We start from the raw sequence: 20,499 nt of genomic DNA, 5'->3' as shown, positions 1-20,499 counted from the left end.
GCTGTAACAATGGACAAATAGTGCTTGAGGATACTTTTCTTGAACTTTTGTTTTTAAGCCATTAATATTTCCCGCCATAACTGAAGCACCATCGTATGTCTGTGCAATTAACTTATTGCCGACATTGTATTCTGCTTATAACACCTTCCACATGCTGAAACAAAGCAGCAGCAGTTTTGCCCGAACTGACATTTGTGAATCCTATAAACCGTTCTTGAACATTGGCAGTACTGTCGACGTATCTTAAAACAGTGGACAATTGACTCTGATTAGAGCAGTCACTTGTTTCATCAACAACAATGGCCACAAAAGGTGCTTCTTCTATTTCAGATTTTATGTTCTTTATCATAACCCCACTTACAGCAAATAGTAAGTCATTCTGAATTGCGGGAGAAGTACCACGGAATACTGTTGAACTCTCAAGATGATTGGCCAGTAAATGGTCAAATTCACTTAAGGAACTTAAATATTCAATATAATTTCCTCTATTGTCTGATTCCACACTCTCATTATGACCCCGAAAAGCCAATTCTTGTTTTCCTAGAAAGCAGACTGCGTTAATAAGACGCAGTAAAATCTCTCGATTTGTTTTCACAAGAGCATTGTGTTGGTTGATGTGTAGAACTTTTAGCTTATCTAGCTGTAAATCAATTCTTGCCTTCCCAAAGTTTGCAAAGTTCATGCTACTATAAATATGAGCTTTTGATTTGTCGTGTTTTAGGACTGCCGTTCGAAGGAAGTTCATATTAGAAAACCCCTCTTTTGACCACACATTAGTTTTGCGGCTAAATAACAAACATGGCCAGCAAAATAGTTTAGACAGTTTAGAACTACCACACAACCAATTCCACTTACCATATGATGTTGAAGTGAAATGGCGTGTGTACTCACGCTGTTTTTCTTTTACGTCCATGGACAAATTTAACTCAGGAGTTGGTCTTTCCATTTTCACAATTTCAACTTTCTCGTTGTATGTACGACGGTTAAAAGGCACTTTTAATAAACCTTCTATTACACAGTCATTTTCAACACAAACCTCTCCAGAAACTTGTTCTGCCATATTTTTCACAATATCACTTATTGGGAAATTAAAAACTTAATAATTCACAATTAATATAACTCTTAGACACTCGAACAAATCACAAATTTAAAATACTGCACTGCAAGAACACAATCACATTAATGAGCTAGCGTACTAAGCATATTGTTGCTTCGCGCCTTCCAAGAAACCGATCACGAGAGCGGCAACTCACCCACCTACAGTGCACGATGGAAACTTGAGGGAGCGGGGGGACGGGGAGTTGTGCGACGTGAGCGGAACGGTCACAGGCTACCCTTCGCGGCAGCGGTTTCTCCAGTGATGCCGCCTTGACAACTTGTTTCTTTTCGAGAGCAGAGAGCGCATATAAATCTAACAATTACTTTAATTTTAATTACTGTGGTAAAACTAATACGGTAATACAAAATTATTACATTATGTTATATTATAAACTTTTTCTTTTGTAATTTCCTTGGGCTACCGCCGGTAGCCCCGGTAGTCCGCAAAATACGCCCCTGCCAAAAGGTGACAGTTACCAGGACTGTGTGACAAATAAATAACTATTTTGTGAGTCCAACACATTTCTCATGCATGTGCGTACACACCACAAATTGCACACAGTCGCACATCCATGTAACCACATTACCTGTATCCAGCACCTCTCGAAAAATCAGCTATTTTTCAGTTCAATATAAAAGAATTTTAAATAAACATTGAATGTCTGTAACGAGCATTGAACAAATTATAAAACTTATTTAGAAACTATAATGACCAATTGCTTGGAAAGAAATACAAGACAAACTTACAGACGGCAATGTTATAACACGTCTTAATCCGTTGCCACAAATTAAATAGAGATGGCCTGTGGAAGCAGTTTAGCTATTATCCACTACATGTCGCTGATTATGTACACTTCCTAACACGTGATTCGACATACTGGCATTAACTTTTGGATAACATAATAATTAGCTATAGAACAATAATGTAGCCATATTATCTGCATTGGCCATATTTGCACCACGTACCTTAGAACGTATGATAATCATGATGAAAATCGGAAATATTCAGTTCCAAATGGTGGTTTGCTTCCCGTCTGCAAAACCACATTAATGGAAGTATTTGCAGAAATTAACAGCTCTGTGGATAATAAATATTTCATAGTACCCACGAAATGTTTATGGGACTTCAATCCTTTCATAAATTGTGAAGTTTGTTTGTCTCTCAGTGTGTTAATTTTAGTAATACCATCAAGCTGTTAATAAAATACTGTTCATAAATTTGGCACTTTGAATCTTTCTACTGTCAAGTATCCAATTACTATTTCAGTAAGTAATACAATAAATAATTCCACTGCGAAAGTTTGTTTTACAATATTGTTACTTATAAAATAGATAGCTAATAATTACACCTTAGACCAAATTTGATAATTTTCAGTAGATATTTTTTTACTGCTTTAGGTCATTTTAAGTGAACTTTAGGGGAATTTTATAGCTTTTTAGGGAAATTTTTAGGTCATAAACATCCGGTACCTACTGATAGATAAAGATGAAGTTTATTACTGAAGTGTTTAACTCTGCCCATATTAAGTAAATAAAGTAATGCTTATATAGTGTCTATAGTAAATAAACCATATTTTTAGTGTCCATATTATATACAGTACATCCCTTAGATATTTATACATTTCCTGTTGTCAATACAATTGAAGTGTCTATCAAGTCCTGGTTTTGTGTTTCTTGAATGTAGATAATAAATAATAATAATAATAATAATAATAATAATAATAATAATAATAAGTCTTATTATATCAACGCTATCTTGTTTAGCATCGTTTATTTTTCTCTTTAAAATAATCATATTGCCATTGAATGATTGTGGCTTCTTGTTAATGCGACTTGAGTGACAGAAAGACAAAGACAAACGTATTATGTTGTTATATATGTATAGGGTACATAACTTATGGAACAACCACTAACATGCCACCTTTGAAGTTCTCTACATACCAATGCCTTCATTTTTTGTACCGCGCTATCTCGGCTGATGGTACTCTATAAAATTCCCTTTACGCCTCCTAAAACCCCATCCCTCTCTCCTCATACATCCACTAACCCTCATCCTTTGCACCCCTAAACCTCGAACTGAGCATCACTGCAGCACTCTACCCAAGCAAAATCCTCCCTCATCCCTGGTTTCTAAGGGGCTTCTTCTCACCACCCCAACCCTTTTCTACCGCCATCATCGTGTAACTTACGCTTCAACGGCCGCAAAAAGAGATTGAAGGGGAGCTTTGAAAAAAAAAAAATTTCGATTTTCTTCACACGGGTGCGTTGAAAAATTACACCAGACCGAGCCCCAAAATAAAATGAACAGCAAGATGAAACCCGCCGGAACAGCTGGAGTAAAAATAATAACTGGACTGTGAAAAATGTTCTTTGAAACTCCACTTTCCTTAACTTTCAAAACTGATGCAAAATTATTTTAATTAGTTAGTAGGGGGATAAGACAGAGGACAGGAGATGCCTTCTAAATTGAAATCACAACGGTTTCCGTATCTCTTTAATGAGACGAAATCTGTGCTAACACTATAGACTTGGCGACCCAAGATGATCGACCTCTTTGCAGGACCAGCTGTATGGGTATTGCAGGGACACGAGTGTACTTTGTCTCCATCCAAAGGATATGCTAGGAAGGTACAAGTGTTTGGAATACAAAATGTAGCACACTTTCTTCTTAATATTTTGTGTTGAAATTTTGCAAAGAAACAACAGTGTATTCAACCTTTGGTAAACAGCTAATTTTTTCATAGGCCTATCGAATAAACGTGGAAAATATATCAATTACTTCGTTTCCGAGATGTGCATGAAAAATCATGACTTGAAAATAAGACAGAAATTAGGGGTCATACGGCTCTTACTCGATACAGTCGAACAAATATTTTCAGGTATGCTATGGTTACGAGAATTTCTCCAACGCAAGGAAGAATATATTTTTCTAAAGCAAAACGATTATGAATTTGAATTGTACAGTCATGCACTATCAAATTAGAGTAGGTCTAGGCCTACATTTATTTATCGTCACTTCTTGTTTACTTTGAGAATCATTAGATTTAGTTCTTCTTACGTCAAGTCATAGCAAAACCTGTGACCGTAATTTCAGTACCTGTAGGCTTACATAGCTTGTAAACGCACGAAAAGCCAAATATATCACTAAAGTGAACTTAACACTAAATTTATTTTATTCCAAGTAATTTAAAAAACGTTGCAGTCTGATACATAAACTATGTGCTAAGATGATAACGAATCGGATATCAAATAATGATTTCAGACAATTTAACACAAATTAAAGCAAAGCACTGACATTCAATTAGTTACTGCGTAAAATTAATTGTGAAATACAGTATATGTGATAATACGATTTATTTTATTTTAGATAAATTAGATATGTTGAAACTAAGACATATATTTCTGCTAAAATGAGAACAAATCGGATATAAAATGGTTGCGGATAATTTGGTACAACTTTAATCAAAGCACTGATGTTCAGTTACTGCGTAAATGCATTATGAAGCATGTGTGAAAACACTGTTTATTTTATTGTAAATAAATTAGACAAGTTTTGAAGTTCAGAAATATATTTCTGCTAAGATGAGAATAAGTCTGATATCAAGTGGTTGAAGTTAAATAATTTGACACAATTTTAAGCAAAGCACTCGCGTGTAGATACTGAATTAGTACGTTATGAAAGATGTGTGATAACACCGTTTATTTTATTGCAAATAAACTAGACAAGTATTGAAGTTCGGAGATACATTTCTGCTAAGATGAGAATGAGTCCGATATCAAGTGGTTGCATATAAATAATTTGACACAATTTTAAGCAAAGCACTCACGTATAATTACTGCGTTAGTACGTTATGAAAGATGTGTGATAATACCGTATATTTTATTGTAAATGAGTTTGACAAATGTTGCAAGTAAAACATACATTTTTGCTAAGATGATAACGAATCCGATATAAAACGCTTGCTAATAATTTGACAAAACTTTAAGCAAACCTCTCACGGTTAGTTACTGCATCAAATACAGGATGAAGTATGTGTGATAACACTGTTATATTATTATAAATAAATTATACCAAGGACCAAGAAGAAACGCTGCTGCAATATTCTGAAAATCAGCAGGACATAACTGTCTTGCCACTCATCTGGAACGGACCTCTTATCTTCTGCGAAGTGTGTTTTGTATTGAGAAAGTGGCTCAGTCTTTTTAAGTGTGCGAAGTTACAGTTCTGTCCACGGGATTTAATATCATTTTATTGGGAACCAGGAAGGAAAATGACATTGTATCAAATGCCTGGACATTAAATAAATAATAACAAATTAGACAAATGTTGAAATTCAGATATATCTTCTACTAATAAGGAAAGCTCACCAAATGATAACGGATTCACACAACGATTTTCCCCCATACGTTCCATTTGAAATAAGCAACCTCCCTATAAATTTCTAGTCTTCCAGGTATGATTTTTCAAAATAATCGCTTGATACTCATATGTCTCATTATCTCCATTGTCATCATGAAGAAAATGTTTAAGGCCCCAAATATTTATGAATTGCCCTCAAAATCAGAAGAAAGCTTATGAAAACTCACCTCTTCAAGTTGTTTCAAGAAATATACTTTCCATCTGTCAGTGGCAGACTTGTGGACCAGTTACCGAAGTAGACAGACTATAGAAAGAATAACTTCAGAAGGTAAAACGGTAGAAGTGTTAACAATTCCAAAGTACACAACTCCAATTATTCAGCCTCTTGACATTTATGGCTTTAGGCCTTGAAAAAATATCACTCGGTTGAAATTCAACTTTTTAAGGAGGCATTTCGATATGTTACTTCAAAATTTGTGAGGTATCCTTGGTGATCTAGCATTTAAAATGTATTCTAATGGATCCAATTTAGCAAATTCATAAGATGAAAGATTTTGAAGGAGATGTAAACGTTGGCAACATTTTCTTCCGCAGGTAAGGGTCTAATTTCATATACATGCAATACATAAATAAATCATGATTAGGATAATGCAAAATTAAGAGTTGATTATTTTTCAATCTTCAGATAATGCTAAGTAGAGTGAAATTTCACTTCCTATGAAAATTTCGTCATATTTTTCACAAAAAAAAAAAAAAGGGAAAACAGAGATTTTTTAAAAATGTCACATAAATTTATGTGAAATGTCAGGCTTTGAACTAGATGTCTTATACGGTTGCAATTTAAATAATTTTATTATTGTAAATTATGTACGGATCCATGTGAAACTGCACACTTTTAGACGATTGAAAGACTTTCTTGGACTCCTTTCTAATTATGTTTTAATTCTGTTCACTTTATAAACTGTTAAAACAGACTTCTGTCAACTTCTTAGGGGGCAAAGGCTAATTGGAATTTCCCGGTCTCTGATCGGGTCAAAAACCCTGATGTAACTGATACTTAACCCTTGCGGTGAATTGCGGTGAAGTCCGGAGGGCTTAACTAGTCAAATCCACTCTCTTCACCTCCACGCTTGGACTCCCTGGAATCTTTTTAAGATGAGAAATAAAGAGTGGTGTGCGGAAAGCAACGGGAAGCTACCGCATTTATCTTTCCCAAGAAAAACTTGGTGAACGGGAGAAGAGTTCGGGGTAGCAGAAGATATCAGATGATAGACGACATTGAGATATCTGGATCATATGAGGAAACAAAGAGGAAGGCAGATAATAGGAAAGATTCGAGAAAGCTGGGTTTGCAGTGAAAGACCTTGGCTTCGGCAGAACAATGAATGAATGAATGAAAACAGTTCTTTTCCTCTTTGTTTTTTGTCCAACAAAGAATCAGGAAATATTCTAATAAATTTAAACCTACACTCACAATACGATTAATACTTAGCGAAAGTATTCATTAATTACTTGAGCTATTCCACACTGTACTTGTTTCAAAATGTACTGTACTTCGAACTCAGGTTCACTAGGCTGCGAAAAGAAACCTTATCACCCGGGTACTAGCTACAGTCTGGCATTTGCAGCGCCATTTCTCTGAGGACCGGGAATCGTAGATGGACTTCTCCATAGGCCTATGGATTTCCAGGAGACTGGGAGCGCTCGTGACTGGAAGTCCTGAATAATTTATATTTATACTAATATAAATAATGAAACATTTTAAGAAATTCATTTTCATTATTGACCTATCAACAAGCACAATGAATTTATCTCACAACATGTACCATATGAAAGTCTGCTATTATTCAGATAAAATTTGATGATCACGTATCCTGTATATAGATATAGTAATAAAACTCCACAAATAATTACTTGGACTCAAGGTTCGCTGGTTCGAACTCTGTCGAGGACAATGAATTCTTAAGAGAAATAGTAAGTACAGTTCAACTAGCTAGAATTCAAACCCTAATCTCAAACCGATCGACTGATCTCTTTCAACTGTTATAATTACTATGGAATTGTCTTTTTTGTTTTATCAACTTATTTTTCATGTTTAACACACCTTTCTACAACCACTCCTTTCTGAAATAAATCGACTTTGGGTGTTTTGCACACATTGATGTAGACCAGCCTTGTGCATAGAAGGAGCAAAGAAACCCCGCTGTGCATGTCCTTTTCGCTTACGCGGTGTACAGAAATGTACAGTTAAGGCACTGTATTGTATTGTATTTATTTATAGTCCATGGTAGCCTATTCGTGCATCGCTTCATAGCTGGAATATGGAACATGCCAAAAATAATCTTAATAGTACTGTGAAGTCTTAATTGAATCCTCTAGATTCAAAACCCCCCTAAAGACCATTTTATTCACAATTGAGTTATGGCCACATATTTCTTGCTAAGTATGAATTCTAATGATTTATATAATTTAAATTAAAAAAGTCACTAAATTTAGAGCAAAAGGTTTGTTAAAAGTCACTGTTGGGTAAAAAAAAAAACCTTCTATTTGCCACCAGTTACTGTAAAAATTCTTCAATTTGTGAAAGTGGATATAGGAGATTCTGAAACTATATAATTCAATTATAGTCACAGTCTAGTTGAAATATATACAGAAGTGTTTTACAATATAGTCTATTAGTACAATACAATGGTTTAGTACCAATAATTTAATACAAGACAGAAATATTCATGAAGCGTTGTTGAATGTCACATATTCACCTACAGAATAGAAAGCGTGAGAACTTAGGTACTTCTTTAATTTGACCCTAAATAATCTTATGTTCTGAGTTTGATTTTTTTTATATCCATAGGGAGGCTATTAAATATTTTTACTGCCATATAACGCACTTCTTTTTGATAGCACAATAGCTTTCCGATGGAATATGAAAGTCATTTTTTGACGCTTATTTATTCTATGAACTGTTGAATTAGTTACAAAGTTTTCACGATTACATACGAAGAAGTTTATTAATGAAGCAAATATACTGACAAGCCATGGGCATTATTTGTAATTTAAAATATAGTCCTACACGATTCCCTAGATTTGGCACCTACTATTGTTCTAATTACCGTGGATTTTAGGCGACCAGCGAGACCTGAAAGTTCGTAAAAACTATTATGCCTGCCTTATACAATCCGTCACTGAGCAATGCTTACCTTCCAGTCTACTCATATCGAACCTTGGCTTGACTTGGCTTTTATGTCGGCTGGACCCAGGATAGGTCAGTATACGTACACTTAGGCACGATTTGGCCCATTGTGCGGCCTTTTATGTGATGATTGTCGAAGTCCGACAGGTGGCCTGGATGGTTTCGTGAATATGGCGCTGTTAGGTGGGCCATCCTGCCTTGGCCCCTGATAGAGCCAGGTCCCGCTTCGCGGACGCGTAGCCTGATAAGCCTCGGGGGTCCGGAGCCCCAAGCCCTTCATATATCAGCAACGGAAACTCGTACTACCCTCTAGACTTCATCCCATCCTAATTTTGCTATTGTGGATGATAGATTAAATGAGGTGGGAGATGGACAGTGTTGGTGGAATGATAGAGGGAAACACGAGTACACCGAGAAAACCCTATGCAAATTCTGCTTTGACCTGGCCGGGAGTGGAACCTTGGCCGCCGGGACAGAAGGTCAGCGTAAACATTAGTGTCTCAGCTGGGGAAGGAGTGGGGAGTTAAGAGGTAGTCTTTAGTGATTTGATTGAGGTATTAGTGCCCAGGCCTGGTGTAGACATTTCGTTGAGTGTCCCACGTACAAAATAGGGATTTACGTCAACATCATTATTCTTTCATATCTGAGGCAAGTGAACTGAACTGTCTTAATAGTTTCATAAGTTGTTTAAAACTCTTCTTCCCTTTTCGCATTTGTTGCATTGTTGGCCAAGAACTACGTCCTATTCCATTCTCGACATGGTGTTTCCAGTTTAATCAGAAACACTGACTAAATTCCAGAATGTATCGAATTTTAAATTCTTTAAGGGTATAAAGATTTCATAAATAAGGGATCTTTCCTTTTTATGTATTATGCTTTTCCATTCTTGGATATTTTATGGTATATTACTATGGGGAAATTCCGTAGGAGCCAATCAAGAATGTTATGGCAAAAAGGGCAATAAAATGTATACTATCTATGAAGCAAACTGAATCTTGTAGAAGGTATTTCAAGAGTTGAACATAATGACCTTGCAAGGTTTGTTTATTTCTCATGTTTTTTTATCCTTAAGCCGTGTTCTTCATTGTATTAAAATGCATTAAAATAAAAGAAGTCACTCAAGATCTTCATGAAATGTGATGTTTTATTAATGCTTTATTAATGCACTTCTAATGTATTTTCACAACATAAATATTTCAAAGAGCTAATTCAAAATTAAATTTTGATGAAAATTGAATTTATTATTTATCATTGAAGATTGCGTAAAGCTTCATTGTACCATTATGCGTCATCGTTAAGGCTCATTCACAATGAAAATTAAACATAACGTAAGCGTTAACTTAATGTTGCAGTAAAATCAAGAAGTCATACCATCATTCACGATGGGAACATAAACATAACAGCAAACATACTTGGTAACCATGGAAACATAACAACGACGCCATTTCCTCATATTCTGTCGTATACTTCAGCGCTCCACGATTGTGTTCTGTTTGCAAATCGCGTAAGCATAAGCATGAAAGTTTGGAGTTTGCAAACTTTCATGTTAACGTCTTACGGTAATGTTTATGTCAATGCTTATGTGAATCATTGTGAATGATCCCATTTAGTAGCCTGGGCGCAAACTTCTGTGTTTATGTTACGGTTATGTTTAATTTTCATTGTGAATGGGCCTTTACTCTTCTCAAGGCAGCAGCTATTACAACGAAGGCGCATGGCAGAAGGAGTATGCACGGAGTGAATAGCTAAAGAGCACGTACGATTTTGTACTGATTGAAAATACTTTGTAGCGGTATAATAAAATTTTGTTCACTCGGTATTAATATCATATAAATTAAAAACGTTCCAATAATTGCATTTCATGAATAATTATTGTGATCTTAATTTCGTTTCCTCAGAACTTTTAATAACGTGACATAAATTGCAGCTTCATGAATCGAGTGGTTATGAGTAGGCGTAGAGGTGCAGTTCGGATTCTCGAAAATATTGTCGTATTTCAACCAGTGAGTTATAGAATAGAAGATTACTGCCGGCTAATGTTTCGCAGATCTAAAAACCAATGTATAATAACTCATACAATTTATATTTAGAATGCGACTTTCGGTTCCATTTTATGGTTGACAAAATGTTTCTAGAATTACCGGATGAGATAATTAAATTTAACAATCCAAGAACTTCACAGGGCTTTGTTCAATTTACCTAACAACTCCTGGGCAAACCAGAGCGCATATTTTCCTGTACAAGGTAAATTCATTAAAGTGAGGCTTAGTAGACACGCTCGGCTTCTACATTTGACTCTCAATCGTGGAGAGCTTTTCTTCTGAGCTTTCCTAATTAAAAATTAATGCATCTGAGCGCATGAAAAATAAGGTCGGTATAATAAATTCACTATTTGTTGTACATTTCCTTCCCTGTTCTTCAGTTCCTTCCTGGCTTCGTTTACCGTTCCTTTCTCCACGTCAGTGTCGCCAACTTTCCCCAAACATTAATTAACGCAGGTCGCATGACATGGATGTCGGCTTGTTCGTGGCCCGAGCTGGATATTCGGAAAGGGAGCTTTTTTGTTTGGCATCCAGACTTAATAACTTTACGCCCACAAGCAAAGAATTATAAACTCTCTTGAAAGGCAATTTAAATAATGGTGCGTTGAGCAGTCTCGAGATTGCGAGAAAGCTATGCAGTCCTCGATGGAGACATCGTGCACGAAGATAAGCGCATTGTGTCATAAGCCACACAGCCTGGTTGGTGTTTTACAACAGGCTGCAATTAATTTATTAAATCTTAAGTTAGTGGCAGGGCCACTAGCGTGGTCTAGGTGTTAGCGAGCGGGACTCATACTTCGAGAATACGCTCAGGCTTATTCTACGTGCCTGATGTTTCACGGGCGACTAAAAGATTGCTGTCAGATGGAGGTAGGAACGTAGTGGGGCTATTCGACCGGTCATAGTCTAGAGTTATCTTGAAAGCGATCTGAAGCAGAGGAGGTTTTTAACTCTTATGATGGAAGTAGTGTCCTCATGTAAGTTCCTTAGTTTTCCGCATTGAATCGGTGGTAACTGGATTCCGATGGCTGCGATGGGAAGAAGTTGGTTTATAAATATTGCTAATCTAGCAATTCTAAAATTATATTATGGACAGCCTTTATTTACAGCATTTGTCAGTTTTATAGAATTGATATTATTGAACTACAAAATGATCTTTTGTATAACCGGTTTACAATTAAAATTGGGAACAATGTAGCTTTATTAGCCACACTTTGTCAGTGATTAGATGTTGGCAGGCTTGTTACATTTGATAATTAAAAACACAGTCCGTTGCTGTGAACAGATCGGGTATAGTTGTGGAAAAGATATAACGTTCTTAGTTCCAGGAAGAACTCGAGGCACTGAACTCTTATCGCCTACTGCAATTATCAGTGAACAAAAGACAAGTCTTTACTCACAACTACCGTCTATTGTAGAAATCACTCAGAAAGTTGAGCTGCCTTAAGATGGTGAAGTGGGAAGAGGACGTTATGATGATTTAGGACAGGGTAGGGAATATATTGTCAATGGTTTTCAGTTTTCATACCCATATGTCATACACACAATGTCTATTAACTACCTCTCGAAACTTTGTAGAGTTGTAGAAGACTTCAGACTAATCAAGTTTTGCAAATACTATACAGGACTTTCATTTCAAAACTTTCCAGTCTAAATAACTAATTATTTAAATTGAATTCAATTTAAACAAAAAATACGTCAATTTAGATATTGAGGAGGAAGTCAGAAACCAGACTTAATTGCATTTCAGATTTCACCCCAAACACCAGCCACCACCCCTACTTTGAAATTTCAAATGGCACCCCTATATCATTATCTATACTAATAATAAATCTGTAGCCGAAATTTTTCTGGTAATTTTCGATTTTCCAAAAATAATTGGTCCTAACATATATAATTAACCACCCTTAAACCGAAAATCGTTTTTTTGAAATTTTTGTTTGTATGTCTGTCTCTCTGTATGTTTGTTACCTTTTCACGCAATACTGGATGAACGGATTTCGATGAAAATTGGAATATAAATTAAGTTCGTTATAACTTAGATTTTAGGATATATGGCATTCAAAATACATTATTTAAAAGGGGGGTTATAAGGAGCCTGAATTAAATAAATCGAAATATCGCGCTTATTATTGATTTTTGTGAAAAATATTACATAACAAAAGTTTCTTTAAAAATAATTTGCGATAAGTATTATTCCTTGAAAAATTTTGATAGGACTTATATTTAATGAGATAAATGAGTTTTAAAATTAAAATAACTGCCATCTAAGGCCGTGTAATGAATTAAAAAACAAATGACTTCGTCTATAAGGGGCCTTGGACAGCAACAATCGAAAGCTATGAAAGATAGCCTACAGAGAATGTTTCTGTATTTGTATGAAGTAAATCGGAAGCTAAATTAACCGATTTGTATAATTAATGAAGGGTCCAGGGGAAGAACCTGCTAAGTCACATTTTACTGTTCTTACAGGAGAGAAAGTTACAAGTGTCAAGGTCCATTGCATTCTATTGTCTCTGAGTTATCATTCTTCAAATATTTCTGGCTTAATCAAGTTTTTATTCTGTACAATTAAACCACCGAAATCTCTACTGCCTGAGGTATTACATGGTAACCAAAACAAAAAATTGATAATTTTGGACTTAACACGTTTTTCCCCTGGACCCTTCAATTATTATTTCACCATTGGAAAATGTAGTTTCTCTAGATGGACATAATGCTATAATGTTATTACAGTAACTTCTGATATAATATAATATAATATAATATAATATAATATAATATAATATAATATAATATAATATAATATATGTAATGTAATATTATATAATATAATTTAAGTTATTTGAAGGGTTCAGAACCATAGTGGGCCAAGCGCCATTTACTGAATACGTAGAAAACAAGGGTTAAAATTAAGTTATTACCATAATTCAATGGAAACCTATAACAAGTAAAATAAAATATACACATTAAATCTAAATGATGTCAATCTTCATTACACTATGGTTACATGTAATAAAAATCAAGAAACATGTTAAAGGAATTGTCATTGCACTGGACCAAAATGATCGCATTTTAATTATTTGGATGCAATTTAAATTAAGTAACATATTAAACGATTTATCCTTGTATCAAACACGAATGTTCCCTGGATCGAATGTCCCATTTTAATTATGTAATTACTTTATATTTATTTCTAACGGGTGCAGCTATTAGCCCACATGAAATCTATATTAATAATAAATCTGTAGCCGAAATTTTTCTGGTAATTTTCCATTTTCAAAAAATAATTGATCCTAACATATATAATTAACCACCCTGAAACCGAAAATCGTTTTTTTGAAATTTTTGTTTGTTTGTCTGTCTGTCTGTCTGTATGTTCGTTAGCTTTTCACGCGATAATGGATGAACGGATTTCGATGAAAATTTGAATATAAATTATGTTCGTTGTAACTTAGATTTTAGGCTATATGTTATTCAAAATACATTATTTAAAAGGTGGGTTATAAGGAGCCTGAATTAAATAAATCGAAATATCTCGCTTATTATTGATTTTTGTGAAAAATATTACATGACAAAAGTTTCTTTAAAACTAATTTGCGATAAGCTTTATTCCTTGAAAAAATTTGATAGGACTTATATTTAATGAGATAAATGATTTTTAAAATTAAAATAACTGCCATCTAAGGCCGTATAATGGAATAAAAAACAAATGACTTCGTCTATAATGGGCCTTGGACAGCAACAATCGAAAGCTATGAAAGATTGCCTACAGAGAATGTTTCTGTGTTTGCATGAAGTAATATCGGAAGCTAAATTAACCGATTTGTATAATTAATTATTATTTCACCATTGGAAAGTGTAGATTCTCTAGATGGACATAATGCTATAATGTTATTACAGTAACTTCTGATATAATATAATATATAATATAATATAATATAATATAATATAATATAATATAATATAATATAATATAATATAATATAATATAATATAATATATGTAATGTAATATTATATAATATAATTTAAGTTATTTGAAGGGTTCAGAACCATAGTGGGCCAAGCGCCATTTACTGAATACGTAGAAAACAAGGGTTAAAATTAAGTTATTACTATAATTCAATGGAAACCTATAAGAAGTAAAATAAAGTATACACATTAAATCTAAATGATGTCAATGTTCATTAAACTATGGTTGTATGTAATAAAAATTAGAAACATGTTAAAGGAATTGTCATTGCACCAATTTGTGGTCTCTGGACCAAAATGATCGCATTTTATTTATTTGGATGCAATTTAAATTAAGTAACATATTAAACGATTTATCCTTCTATCAAACACGAATCTTCCCTGGATCAAATGTCCTATTTTAATTATGCAATTACTTTATATTTATTTCTAACGGGTGCAGCGGAGCGCACGGGTACGGCTAGTGCTCAATAAGTTTTTGTAGCTTTATTCTCTTTAGCTCTAATCAACAATAACAACAATCCAGATTGCCAGGCGACAATAGAAAACAAAAGTTGCGAAAACAAATGAATTAGATGTATAAAAAATTGAATGCTCCTTCATATTTAAGTATAAAAATATAGGGACTCTATTTGAATTTTCAAAATGGGGGAGGCTGGGGCGAGGGGTAAAATGTAAAATGTAATTAAGCCTTGTTTAAGACTTCCCCCTTAATATCAAAATTTACGTGTTTTTTTGGTTTAAATTTAATTCAATTTAAATAATTAGTTACTGTATTTAGACTGGGAAGTTTTGAAATGAAAGTCCTGTATAAGTCGAAAATTCTTTCTTACTAAGTTACGGAATGAAGTTCAAGATAAATTAAGCAGCACACACAACTGGTTTATGTGGTTACTTGTACTGCAGTTACAGTCGTTGCTGACTCCTACGTTACAGTGTTTAACATAGCATACCAAGCTTTGCGAGTCATTTGTGTTTGCACGGTAGAACGGAGTAGTACACCTCAGCTGAATACGAGTATACGGACATTTACTTCGTCTACTCAGCTGCTTGGGTGTATAATAGGGAAGCTCAAAGAATTTATTGTGAATTTCATCCTGACCATGTGTGTCCAGATCATAAAACATGACAACACACAAAAGTACTATCCATATCTAAGGGACGTGTTGCCAGGACTAACAAGATTTGCCTTTTGTAGCCAGAATTGATATATGACTCCTTCACGATGGAGCTTCTCATTTTGTCCAGAGACTAAGAAACTATCTGGACATTACTTACGATTATCGTTGGATTGAAAGAGGTGGACTCTTACCATGATCTCCTAGGTCACCGGATCTCAAACCGGTAGACTTCTTCTTATGGGCTACATGATAACGCTCGTTTATAAAACACCTATTGAGACTGAAAGGATTCTCATCGACAGAATTACTGCAGCAACCTCGGATATTAGGCGCAACATCGAGCACACACGGCAAAGTCTCTCGCGACGCCTTAATTTTTGCGTCTATATTGGTGATTATAATGTTGAACATTTAATTCATTCATTCATTCATTCTTTCATTCATCCATTCATTCATTCATTCATTCATTCATTCATTCATTCATTCATTATGTTCTGTCCAAGGACGGGTCTTTCACTGCAAACCCAACTTTCTCCAGTCTTTCCTATTTTCTGCTTTCCTTTTTCTCTCATATGATCCATATCTCTTAATGTCGTTTATCATCTGGTAGGTATCTTCTTCTTCCCCGAACTCTTCTCCCGTTCACCATTCCTTCCGGTGCAATAGCGCATAAAACCAACAATAATATAAATAATAACATTAACAACCATTTGCATAACATAGATAGAAATAATCTGAAAGACGTATACATGCTACAATGTAAAACATGAAAAACTAAATACATAGGACAGACTAAACGTAACTTCAAAACACGATACAAGGAACATATATCAGACTTCAAATTAAACAGGACTAAATCAAAATATGCTATCCATCTTATTCAAAACGGACATGAACTTGGTTCACAAATAGATACATAAACAATTATTAAAACCTACAATGAAAATAAATATATAAATGCCCGGAAGTATTTTACATTACAAAATATTATATCAAAGATAAAACACTCATTAATGAAAATCTACCCAATTTACAAAACAATCACTGCATTTCTTCTACAGAAATTTATCGTCTGTCGTTTCTTCTTCCCAATCCATATTTTCAAACTGTTCTTCCCTCTTCACCTTCTCCCATAATTGCATTCCAGTCGCTCATTAGAATTACGCATACTCCCTTTTTCTCCTCAACTATCTCTTCTATCTTGTCTCAGGTTTCTTCCACTTCCTCGTCTACTAATCCACTATGTGGCATATGAACTTGCACTAGCACTAAGTCCATTTTCTTCCCTTGTAGTCTCACCGTTGTCACTCGGTCATCTACATAAAGCACTGATATCACTTTATCTTTTACACGTAGTCCCAGTAACACACCAATACCAGGAATTCCTTTGCATTCATCATTCGAATAAAACAACTTAAATTCATCACTCACCAACTGACCACTATTTTCCCATCTCACTTCTGATATTCCCATCACTTCCACTCTGTTTCTTCTCATTTTTTTTCCTTCAAGTTTTCCAAATTACCTGCTTACAGAAGAGTCCTTAGGCTAAATTCCACGTTCCAATCCTCAGTGTTCTTATCTTGTCTCTGTTGGATTGCTTCATAATGTGTCATTCCCTATGAGCCGTGCCTACTACTACGGCCGTTTACCTAGTACGTCACTTCATCCGTCAGAGAGCTCTCAGACGTCACAGAATAGATAGCGCTAACATTCCCTTCATTTGTTCTTTCCAAATAATCCTATTGTCCGGGTCATTACGTCTCACGAGGATAGAGGGGGAGAGAGTTTACCTGTTTTAACGGAGATACACGGAACGTCACTTGGGTTCCGGTACGCGGCAGATACACTTAACAAGACTTAGGCTCTCGTACGCGGGAGATATTCGGAAACAATTGGCTCAGATTCAAGCTCTCGTACGCGACAGAAACATTTAACAAGACTTAGCATTTTGGTACGCGGCAGATATAGACAACGTGACTCTTGCTTTGTACGTGCTGGAGATAGATCAGTGGAGTAGTTAAATTGCGTCGTGTGTGTTTGGGATTTTAGAGGATCGTAGTTTGAAATATCGCTTGCTAGTGATACGTCTTGGGGGCAAGGTTTAGTATTTGCATCGAGTAACATATTTGTGAGATATATGTGTTTGAGATAAATTGTATTGGGAATTATGTAAGGAGATATGATTTGAAATGTCAGTTCATGTTCCGAGACGGTTAGAGTGATAAGGCAGCGATTACGGTCTCACATATGGTTTTAGTGTTTTCCCTGCTCCATTTTTATTGTTGCTTTCCTTGGCCGCTATTTTCTTATCATGTGCGTCGAGTTTAGTGGCCATTTAAATTATCCTTCAAATTGGAATTATCGTCCGTTGCTTATTACGTGCATCTGTCTCCATCCCTCTCTCTCTCCGTTGGGTATTCATTTTGTAAAGTGCAGAGATTTGTGTTAGTGCTATTTGCACAGTTTATGTGAGCAATATGTGCAATGGGTAATGTATAGTGATCTGTCATGTAATGCCTTATGCTGGGTACAGTTTGTCTCTTATTGAGTGTACATGTATTTTTAGTTTGGTTAGTCAGACTGAGTGGTATCTACGGTCGAATAGATCATGTATTAAGTTAATGTGCTGGCTGGGTGTTGTGTTCAGATCCATAATCAGATAGTTTATGTATATATATATATATATATATATATATATATATATATTTAAAGAGTGGTTCATGAACATATGGTTAACAGGTTAGTCAATGATGGTCGAGAGACGGCCATATTAGATGGTTTAATCACTTATAAGTGTGTTGGCCTCAGCCTTGTGATACTTACTTGATTTACATATCTTGGGGATATCATTTCATAATACTTTGTCCTATTTTCACTCATCTATTTCATGTTTATTGTTACTTCATTTTTCATTTATGTACATTGTTACTTATTATTGTTAATTATATTTGTTTTACAAATTCACACTATTCATTTCTAAAAGTCTTCGACTGCGCACACCCAATCCTTTCAATGTGCCGTCCACCTGGCGAAAGCAGCCAATATAAGAAAGATAAAGAGGAGGAGTGGATGATCGTACCACTGCCCTCACAAATGGTAGCAGAGCGTGGTTATAAATGGTTTAGCATTCTTATAAATGTTATAAATGGGTTATTGTGATTAATGGTTATATATGATTTTGTGTTGGTGTTTAGGATTTGACATTGTGGCATTTGTAAATTTCTTCTGGCTGTTTTCGATTAACTGTTTGCATTTTTGCAACCCACTTTTGAGGTGCATTGGATTGATTGCTCATAATAGTGTGGATTTGTTGAAATCTTGATTCCATCTCTTACTGGTCTCAACAATTTGGGCTTAACCTAAACGCATGTAAATCACAGGCTATTCTGTTCGCGAACCGTAGATTAATTCCTGAAGTCAACGACCTGAATATTCCACCTGTGAAACTGAATAAAACAATCATCCCGTTTAGCTCTACCGTCAAAAATCTCGGAGTACATTTCGAATCTAATCTCAATTGGGATACGCATATTAAATATACATGTAAGAAGGCATTCTCTATTCTCCATTCACTGAAAAGATTGTATCATTATCCATCTAAATTAAAACAGACGCTGGTACAGACACTCATTCTACCTCACTTCGATTATTGCGACGTTTTGTTCAGTGATCTCAGGATTGATTCCGCTCAGAAACTACAGCGTGTTCATAACGCGTGCGTCCGCTTCATTAGTAATGTTCGATACTATGATCATATCTCACCTTCTTTCAAGAAGTTATCATGGCTTAGGTTACATGAGAGGAGAAATCTGCACTCACTTTCTCACTTATATCGAATTATGCACTCTTCATCCCCCTATTATTTATTCGCTCGATTTCATACTCTCTCTCGCTATCATAATATTAATACTCGATCACAACGCGATAACACGCTAGAAATTCCACTTCACGCATCGTCTCTGTATTCCTCATCCTTCACTGTTGCTACCTCTCGTTACTGGAACTCTCTGCCGCCTGAAGTCAAGGGCTGCCGAACATTGAATTCTTTCAAATCCAAGTTAGAAAATTATCTTATGACGAGTTGCCAAACTAACTTACTATTATGACAAGTGTTGTATTGCATGTTTCCACGTATTCACATTTTTTTATGTTCTAATGATATTCAACTTATTTTATATTTTTGTTTTCATATTTTCCGATAATGTTATAACTCTAATGTGATAAGTTGAGCTATATATAATCTTAATTTTCCTTATTGTGTGTACTTAGAAATATTGTATTCACTGTATACTTTGTACTGCACTATTTTATTACTACTATTATTATTATTATTATTATTATTATTATTATTACTATTATTATTATTATTATTATTATCATCATCATTATTACTATTCTTATTATTATTATTATTATTATTATTATTATTATTATTATGAATAATTGTCTTTTTTTGTATGCCTCATTTATTTTGACCTGCTGTTCACATATTATTATGCTTTTTTCTTTCTTTCTGTATGTTATATACTATGTCTGATTTCTTCTTATTTGTTGTTTATTTTTTATTATTATTATTATCTTATTTAGTTTTGTGTGTAAAATTGTAGTGTAATTTGTAAATTTGTAGTGTTTTTGTAACGCAGTCTTTACTCCTGGTTGAGTGTTAGAGAAGGCCGTATGGCCTTAACTCTGCCAGGTTAAATAAATCATT

This window comes from Periplaneta americana, chromosome 4, assembly GCF_040183065.1.
Source record: "Periplaneta americana isolate PAMFEO1 chromosome 4, P.americana_PAMFEO1_priV1, whole genome shotgun sequence".
In the NCBI taxonomy this organism is placed as follows: Eukaryota; Metazoa; Arthropoda; class Insecta; order Blattodea; family Blattidae; genus Periplaneta; species Periplaneta americana.
This window is presented reverse-complemented; position numbering follows the sequence as displayed.